Source organism: Nanorana parkeri, unplaced genomic scaffold (assembly GCF_000935625.1).
Source record: "Nanorana parkeri isolate BGI_ZX_2015 unplaced genomic scaffold, ASM93562v1 scaffold1851, whole genome shotgun sequence".
NCBI lineage: Eukaryota > Metazoa > Chordata > Amphibia > Anura > Dicroglossidae > Nanorana > Nanorana parkeri.
In genome coordinates this window covers 255,210-265,194 of record NW_017308119.1, presented here as the reverse complement: position 1 = coordinate 265,194, position 9,985 = coordinate 255,210, and the positions used below count along the sequence as shown (strand labels likewise).

General features: G+C 49.1%; 1 protein-coding gene across 1 annotated transcript in view; it reads left to right on the top strand.

Moving 5' to 3' along the window:
• LOC108799901 (histone-lysine N-methyltransferase SETD2-like) overlaps positions 1–9,985 on the top strand; it is a gene marked incomplete at its 5' end in the record, with an annotated part of 34,963 nt that overhangs the window by 15,651 nt on the left and 9,327 nt on the right. The window lies entirely within an intron of this gene.

Here is a 9,985-nt window from a genome sequence, read left to right as displayed (position 1 = left end):
CGAGTCCTCGGGTGTGGTGGCTGCATTCGTTTTCTGTTTCAGGCCAAGTGCAATTTCTGCAAGTACAAGAAATCCTCTGTAACTTCCCGAGTGCTGAGCTGAAATTTGTGTCAGCTATTTCATCTGGGTTCTGACAATTACAGAACCACCCCTTGACCTTGTTGTATCCCTGCAGTGCTGATGGTTTTTCCTTTTTAAAGGGAAACTTGAACCTTCCACCTCTCTCAGTAGCCGCCACCTACACAAATACTTCTCTTCAGCCCCCGCTCTTAAGTTGCTCACTGTGTAGTCTTGTCGATTCACAGCCTATGCAGAAATAAAGTCCTGGCCATGTATAGCTTGGCCCCATCTGTTCCTAAAGCAGGTTTGTACTCCTCTGGGTGGCTGGGGCCACCATGAGTAGCCATAAGACCTGGGTGTCTCTGGGCTGGTCTGCACAGACGAGAAGAGTTGAGGGGCAAGTATTTAGGTAGGTGGCTTCCACTGAGGGAGGTTGGGGAAACTTGACATGTCCTTAAAGGAGAACTATGAGTCGAGTGCTTTTCACTCAGCCTCCTAATCTGAGCCGACCTGTGACAATGAGACTGTCACACTCCGGCTCAGTAGATCGGTAAGTGAGCGAACACATACCGGCGCTCGCTCACTTCTCGATCTATCCGTGCAGAGAGCCGTGACTGTCACTCACGGCTCGCTGCATGGATCTCCCTCCCCTGTCTGATCCTACAGCGCTGACTGGCGGAACGGACGGGGGAGGGGGTGGGTACAGCTGGCTCTGCCTCTAGATAGGCAGAGCCGGCTGTCACTCACGCAGCTGGGTGGATCCAGACAGTATTGTCGGGATCCGTCCCGGCTGCGGCGTCTCAGTATACCGCGAGCTGTAGCTCTCTATATACTGAGCCTAGGGTGACGGGAGGACGCTAGTTTGTGTCCTCCCGCGACCCTGAGGAGAACTATGGGGAAAAGCCCTGACCCCATAGTTCTCCTTTTTAATGTAGATTTATTTTTTTCTCTTTTGCGGTTTTTGACTTTGTGGTTGCTTTACGACCATGTGACGGTAATCGCCCAATCTAACCTCCTGAGAACCTGTCTGCCTAATCTGCAAATTGTCTTTTTTCTTCTAAAAGCCGTTGAGTGGTTTCTGCTTAAAGCGAAAACAGATTGTTGCCTTCCCAGGAGGAAATGATCTGTAGTCTCCCGTCCCGGCCGCTTTCCTTCTGGTTTTCCTATTGTTGACTTAACAGGCCTGAAATGTGCTTGGTTTGGTCACCTGCCAGTGCAGCGAGCTGGTGTGAGGCCACCAAGTTCACTTTTTGGTGCTGCTCTCCCGGTGATACCGTCGGAGGGTTTTCGGAGGATGTCTAATTTTATCGATGTGACGCAGGCTCTTATTTGACACATTGGGGGTTCGCGTGTCTCAGGAACAAGGCCGGACCTCAGCTGGTTAATTTCCAAGCAGGTCTGTAACTCTCTTTGGTTATTGCTCGTTTGATTTGAGCAAACTCGGAAGGCCATGAGCCACGGAGCCTCGGTGTTGGCAAGAACACGTAACTTTTGGAGTACCGAAATATTACAGAGAGCCTAACCTCCAAATGGGGATTCTTCTTCTTCTCTCTCCTCTGTTGAGCCCTCTCTCCTCTTGCACCATTTTTACTTCTCCCTCTTTCTTTCCCTTCTCTTCTGTGCCTCCCATCTGTGAGTTTCCCCTCTTGCTCTCCTCTTTTTCCTCTTGCGTACACTTTCTCCTCTTTTTCCTCTTGCGTACACTCTCTCCTCTCTTTCCTCTTTTTCCTCTTGCGTACACTCTCTCTCGCTCTCTCCTCCCTCTTTCGTACGCTCTCTCCTCCCTCTTTCGTACGCTCTCTCCTCCCTCTTTCGTACGCTCTCTCCTCCCTCTTTCGTACGCTCTCTCCTCCCTCTTTCGTACGCTCTCTCCTCCCTCTTTCGTACGCTCTCTCCTCCCTCTTGCGTACGCTCTCTCCTCCCTCTTGCGTACGCTCTCTCCTCTCCTCTTTCTCCCTCCCTCAGTGAGACTTGTAGTTCCAAAACGGCTACCGTGCAGCAATTTGTCCTCGGCTGGGTTAAACATTCTCTTTAGAACTGGAACAGTGAGCGTCTTTATTTGTGCTCAGCGCGATGGTGCCAGGAGACGTCGAGCCCTGCACCTCTTATATCAGGAGAATTACAGAACAAGCCACAGACAGAGCTATAATCAGTGGAGGTGATAGGGGACCGCAGAGACAGGCACGCTACCTGGGGGTGCCAGATTCTGAATCAGCTGCCGCTCTGTGGTAACTGGGGTCTGCGGGACGTGTCAGCTGACGTCCTTCGTTGGCTCGGAGAGCCTCTTGCTGAGGCTTGGTCTTGTATAACGTGTCCTCGGGCCTTCAGGAAAGGCCTCGTGCCTGCAGGAAAGGCCTCTGCAACAAGAAGTGGATCCGTTTTCTCGCCTATTTTATAGAACCTGCTTCACAAAAACAGTTCAGCTTGTATAGACGCTTTGGAGGAAATGCAGTGCTCACTTGCTTTAAGAGTATAGAAATCAGGGATTGCTGGGGGGGAGGGGGAGGGGATAAAGGGGGTGAATGTGATTCTGTTATCAGGATTCCTTTATTTGCACATGCTCTATGGAAATTGGCATATGGGGACAGAGAGCTAACCTAAAGGTATATCACACTACCTTTCATCGTCCCTTATCCAATGTAGGACAGTTGGTTTTTAGGTGTATGTCTGTACAGACATGAATAACGGCCTTGCACGTACAGATCCATGCGGCGTGCAGGGCCGTATCGGGCCAGTCCCGGGAAGGACAGGTGCTGCGTGTGATGAGTACGCAGCCCCCGTCCTTCTCTATGGGACTACGCGGCCATACGCTCACTTGAACGGCACGTCCGCGCGGGTGTCCCTGCTTGGACGCAGACGAGATCCATCCTGTCCTCCCAGAGAGAAGTCCTGTCCTTCCCGGGAGCGGCCCAATACGGCCTGTGCACGGATCTGTACGGGCCGGCTGTTTCTTGTGTGAATGAGGGCTTAACCTTTCTTGTCCATTGGGGCACACGGGAAGTCCTAAACCTTTTGGGTTTTACTGCTGCTTATAGGAGGATTGGACACTGGCAAACACAAACTGTAGGCCAGCCCAAGATATCGCTAGATTTCTAGTCCCTGTCCTGCAGCAGGTGGAAAACCTTTCTAGAGCTCTGTTCTTGCTGGCAGGTCCCGTCCTTCATCTGATTCCTCTTATAGTATGCATAGAGCAGATGGCTGTAGCTGGCATTCATCTCATGTCTGTGCTTGTGCATTGTGCCTACTGGCTAAAGTGCTGAACTGCCCTACCCTGGCATAATAAGCATTTGGTCCACAAGGTCCACTGCATCTCTTCTGACCAGTTCTAGACTGCATCATCTAGAATGCTTCTGGTGGCAAGAGCACCAACCTTCCTCAGCGGAACAGATTGCAAAGTTTTTTTCTCCTTCTCAAATTAAGAAACATCCATTTTTGTTTTTCCAGTCCCTCTACAATAAGACCGCCCCCCCCCCCACCCCCCCAGCTCAAATCCCTGTCTACCTGCAAGTTCTGGTATGCAAACTGCTAAATCCTCTGACTTTTTCCAGAGTGGGAGGACGTATGTGAACCTTTTGCGGACACTTGGGCAGCTTACATCTCAGATGCTTGATTGCTGAGGTGGTAACTTAGGGCTACAAGCTGGAGTTTCGCTCCCTGCCCCCTCCTCAGTTTCTCAGTTGCTGCCTTTCTATGTCACCTAATAGATTAGCAGATCTCCAGAGCCCTCCCGGGTCTTCTAGATCAAGGTGTCATTGCTCCAGTTCCTGTGGCAGAACGGTTCTAGTTGTTTTACACCAGTCTGTTCACCCTTTCCAAGCCAAGTCCATAGGGGGGGCATTCAATGTATTCTGGATCTCCAAATCTCTGAATGTCTAAATTTGAGTCCTAAAATTCTGAATGGAGTCTACCCATTCAGAATGGAGTCTCTCTTTAATAGGGAGATTCTGTGGCTTCTGAGGACATCAAAGATACTTACCTACATGTCCCCCATCTATGCCTTTCCTCCCTCAAACGTCTTCCATGCCCTCTTTGTATGAACAAGATGGAGGGCTTCTGGTGATCCTGATTGCTCTGAACTGGCACAGACACCTTTTGGTACGGCAACTTGGTAAGCCTTCTGGCTGACGTTTCATGGACTCTTACAGATCGCCAGGATCTCCTGTCCCAAGGACTAATTTGCCATCTTGAGTCAGTTGCTGGCTTCAGGTTCTGGTGGACGGGGGTATCTGAGTGGGTTAAACCTGCCTTGCAGAAAGCTAGGAAGTCTAGTTTTAGCTTGGTCTATCATTGGACATGGAAAGCATACTTCACTGTGTGTGAGTCTTGGTGCTTTCACCTTAGGAGTTTCTCCGCGGGAGGAATCCTGTTCTTCCTGCAGCTGGGTCTGGATCAGCCTTTGGCTCTTTGCCCTGTCTGTTCTGTATTTGAGGCCATTGGACTCTCACTGTTTGAGTAAGACCTTTTGTACAAGGGGTCTCCCATGTAGCTCCCCCCATTAAGTTACCTGTGAATCTGGTTCTCTCTGCACCTCAGAAATCTGCTGCTTTAACCCTTAGAGACATTCCCTTCTCTACCCCTACCCATATGGTAGTTTTCCTTGTAGCCATCACCTCTGCAAGGTAAATGTCTGAACTGGCAGCCTTTTCCTGCAAGAAAGCCTTTCTGGTTTTGCAGAGGAACAAGGTGGTGTTGAGTCCTCGGACCTCCTTCCTGCCTAATGTAGCTTCTGCCATCACCTCAACCAGGACATTGTTCTTCCGTCCCTCTGTTCTTCCGTCCGTCTGTCTGGCTGCAGTTCACGATTGCCTGGATGGGGTTGGGCCTTTGAGTCATCTCGCAGCCTTTGCTGCTTTCAGAAAGACTGATTCCCTTTTTTGTCATCCCAGATGGACTCTGTAAGTGTGCACCAGCTTCTTGTTCCACCGTCGGTGGTTCAGGCCGAGCATCATCTAACCTTATGGTCTCAAGGTTCGGATAACATCCTTTCCTGTGAAGGCATTCTCTCCTAGATCTAGGGGTGGATCTTGAGCTTTTTAACATCAAGCAACCGTTTCTCCAATTTGCAAGACTGCCACGTAATCTTCTCCTCCCATGTTCTACCAGGTGGACCTTGCAGCCTCGTATGAACCCAGCTTTGGGTGTATAGTCCTTCAGAAAGCTCTTTGAGCTACAGGCAGTCTCCAATTTTCTGGGTTTGTTCTTAGACTTTTTGGCGATTTGTTGCATTGCCTATCCCCTCCGTTAGACTGCTTTTGGTTTTCTCGAATGTTAAAGACTTCCCGTGTCCCTCAATGGACAATGGAAAATAGGATTTTTTGGACTCGCTGTAAAATCATTTTTCTTGGAGTCCATCGAGGTCCTTTGCGTTTAATAATCATGCTCTCGATGTTGCTTTGCATGCTGGTAGGAAGAGGGGTTATCCTGGGCTAGCCTACAGTACTTTTGTTTCCATTGTCCAGGCCTCCTGTAGGCAGCCGTATTACCCGAAGGTTAAAGACTTCCTGTGTCCTCCAATGGACTCCGAGAAAAGTATTTTGTGTTGAACAGAAATCCTATTGTAACGCATACCGAGCTCAGAGCTCCCCATAATTACTGTGTAAGATCATAATGTAAAACATAAATTATTGGATAATTACAACCCAACTTCAGCCAATGATTTTTTTCTAAGTGCGGAAGGGTTGTGGAAGTATTCGGCCCCTTTGTGGTGTTACAACCTGCTATTAAAGTGGGTTTAAATGGGAAGCAGTAAGCTGAACTGCAGACTAAAATGTTTCTCAAGAACCATGTGTATTTTTATTTGAATCTTGGCGTCCTTTATGTATTTTAGATGTACACTCTAATCCATCATTAAACAACTCTTGTGTTTTCACAGGAGGTTCCTGTAACGCACACCAGCCACTGATACCCACTCTCCTTGTACAGGGTGACTGGTCTCGTCTCCGCCCCTTCCTGTAACACAGACCAGCCACCGGTGCGCTCTCTTCCTTGTGCAGGGTGACTGGTCTCGTCTCCGCCCCCTCCTGTAACATGGACCAGCCACCGGTGCGCTCTCTCCTTGTGCAGGGTGACTGGTCTCGTCTCCGCCCCCTCCTGTAACATGGACCAGCCACCGGTGCGCTCTCTCCTTGTGCAGGGTGACTGGTCTAGTCTCCAACACTTCCTGTAATACAGACCAGTCACTGCTGCTCTCTCTCTCCTTGTGCAGGGAGGCTGGTCTAGTCTCCGCCCCTTCCTGTAATACAGACCAGTCACCGCTGCTCTCTCTCCTTGTGCAGGGTGACTGGTCTAGTCTCCGCCCCTTCCTGTAATACAGACCGGCCACGGATGCTCTCTCTCCTTGTGCGGGGTGACTGGTCTTGTATCTGCCCCCCTCTGTATTGGAAGGACTTGCTGGGTTCCTCTCTGTACAGGCTATGCACAGCACCGTTATGTCAATGCTATTTTTACCTTGTATGATAGTTTTTATCTTTTTATAAATTCAAATTCCAGAGGATGTTCAAAGCTTGGGAATTTTGGGGACATTAACCCCTGTCCTCCCGTTACCCTAAGGAGAACTATGGGGAAAAGCCTTAACCCCATAGTTCTCCTTTAATGTTATGCATTGCTATATACACGTCCTCGGTTGGGAGCTCAGATATAGTTGAACTGCATTTTGTTAGAGGTGTCTTGATGCGGCGTCTCATGTATTTGTAAACGTATGCAATGGTTTTAACCGGATTGAAACCCATTTCTTTGTGCTTTTTGTGCGGACAAGCTGCAGAGTGCACTTAGGGATGTCTGTATCAATATTTGTATTGTCCTCCACATGCGGATCCTTCCTTTTGCTAGTTATTAATGTGATTGGCTGCCATTTTTGTTTTGTTGATTTAATGAACACCTCTGACATCTCTTCCGAGGTCCTCGATACACAGATTGCCATTGATGCTCCATTGCACTTGGCTGCATCGATTGCTCCTCTGAGGCTTTCCATCCTTATCTGAGTTTCCCTTGTGCAGAGAAATTAATAAATGTTATTTTATACTACATTTTAAACTGGATTCACCGTTTTTCACTGCGGTGTGTTGAAGTGACATTAAAGGAGAACTATGGGGTCAGTGTTTTTCCCCATAGTTCTCCTTAGGGTAACGGGAGGACACAAACTAGCGTCCTCACGTCACCCAAAGCTCAGTATATAGCGAGCTACAGCTTGCGGTATACTGAGACCGCCGCAGCCGGGACGGATCCCGACATTACTGTCAAGATCCACCCAGCTGCGTGAGTGACAGCCGGCTCTGCCTATCTAGAGGCAGAGCCAGCTGTACCCGCCCCCTCCCCCGTCCGTTCCTCCAGTCAGCGCTGGAGGATCGGACAGGGGAGGAGGGAATCCCTGCAGAGAGCCGTGAGTGACAGTCTCGGCTCTCTGCGGGGACATGATCGAGAAGTAAGCGAGCGACGGTATGTGTTCTCTCACTTCCCGATCTGCTGAGCCGACCTGTGACAGTTTCATTGTCACAGGTCGCCTAGAACTATGAGGCTGAGTGATTTTCACTCACCTCATAGTTCTCCTTTTTAACTTTTGTTGCATTAAGTCAGCCTATTAACTTTGAACGCACAGGAACAGCCTAAAAAACAGACATGCAGCATTTTCTTTGAAGCAGGGAATCAATGCACATGAGTTGGAGCTGCATTGCCTTGGGGTGGCATTCAGATGGGCACTGCGATGCACTTCTACCCCCAATGCGTTGCAGCAAAAGTGTGTTTCAGGTTGTTTTTTTAAAGAACAGTCTATATTCTGTTATTAAAATAAAGCTGCATTGTAGTTTTAAGTCGGCGTTCGTTTCCACTCCCGCCCGTCCCAATAACTGGCTTTTGCAGCTGTTGTGCCCAAAATTAGCTGCATTACAAACTCAACACATCTCCCGGCGTTGCCGTCCGTCCTGGAACACTCGGGATCACCCGCACTTTGCTCGGCTATTTTTCATTCTTCATAGAAGGAGAGAAATTTTATACACAATAAAAATGTAGGGCCTCATTCATTCATTAGGCGGACGCAAAGAATTCCGTCAGTCTTCTTTTTAAATGGCGGCTTTGAGACAGCAGACGGCGATTCCTGCGTGTAATTTAGAGTTATGAGCGCCGACGTAGCTGGGAACGTTTAGCTCCTATGAGTTACGGGGCTGGCTGTCTGCCATCTGTATATTAAATCTCATATTCATAATAGAAAGTACAATTTTCAGCAACACTTCCCTGGGAAACCTTCCTCCCCCCCCCCCCGTGTAAAAGTCTCCGCGGATGGCAGATGTCTGGCACGTTGGCATCTGGTTTAATGCGGCAAATAACATTCTTTTCACAAAAAGTGGATTCTTTTCTAGATACGCCGGTTGGAATATAATAACCGCCCAACTAGAGCCCGCCGGGGCAAGCTTTCGGTGATGATATGTCTTCCAGTGTTGTTTTAGTTTGCTCCACTCTTTAAATTCAAGGGGGGCCCAACTACCTCCTCGAAGGTAGTCTGCCTCTGTTGGACAAATGTCCCACCATCCTTTTTTTTTTTCTGTTGGTCATCAAACCGCATGGCGGCACTTCTCTGACTTCTTCTCTTCACTTCCTTAAAGGAGAACTAATGGGGTCAGTGTTTTTCCCCATAGTTCTCCTTAGGGTAACGGGAGGACAAAAACTAGCATCCTCCCGTTACCATAAGCTCAGTATATAGGGAGCTACAGCTCGCAGTATACTGACACGCCGGAGCGGATCCCGACAATGTCGAGATCCACCTGCTGCGTGAGTGACAGCTGGCTCCGCCTATCTAGAGGCAGAGCCAGCTGTACCCGCCCCCGTCCGTTCCGCCAGTCAGCGCTGGCGGATCGGAGCGGGGGGAATCCAGCCCTTCCCCTGTCACGGCAGAGAGCCGTGACAGGATCGAGAGGCGAGCGAACGCCGGTATGTGTTCGCTCACCTCCCGATCTACTGAGCCGACCTGTGACAGTCTCATTGTCACAGGTCGGCTAGAACTATGAAACTGAGTGACAATCACTCATCTCATAGTTCTCCTTTTAAACCAAAAGTAAAATCCACAGGGTGGGGCGGGGGGTTGGGGGCTCTTGTACGAGATACTTGCACGTTGTCACACTTGCCTCTTAGCATGCCCTCAGCTGACGATGACGGGTCCAGTTGCCTCTTGTAAAATTTGCATTGCTGTCCTGCCTGTCCTTTTTCCAAGGTCAGTAACTCACCAGATAGGATCAGGATGACGGCCCCAGAACCTGCACCAGGTCCAGACATTTTTCTTTTTTTGCTTGGATTTACATAGAGCAGTGGTTCTGGTTTGGATTTACATAGAGCAGTGGTTCTATAGTGAGACCAAGGCCCGGTACATTCTTCCAAAACCTTCCCAATGTCCCAACAGTGAGAAAAATGTTCATACTCACTACAATAAAAGTGTGGGGGTGCCAAATATATGTAATTAAAATGTATTTAAAAAGGGAATATAGCCCCCAAATGATGTCGATGGGATCATGACCCCCTGGATGTATATCCCCTAATTTATAGGTATCTGTGGGATCATGATCCTTAGGGGAGAATAGTCCCTCAGTTCATATGTGCCAATTGGATCTTGACCCCCCCCAGGGGAGAATAGCCCCTCAATCTATCTATCATGATCCCCAGGGGAGAGTAGCCCATCAATTTATAGGTGTCTTTGGGATCATGTCCCCCTGGATCTATATCCACCTTAATTTATAGGTATCTGTGGGATCATGATTCCCAGGGGAGAATAGCCCCTCAATTCATAGGTATAAATAAATCATGACCCCCATCGAAGTATAGATAGCCCCTTCATTTTTAGGTGTTCATGGGATCATGTCCCACAGGGAAGAGTAGCCCCTCAATTTATAGGTGTCGCCTTGGATTATGACCCCCCCCCCCCCCCCCCCCCGGCGCGAGAAAC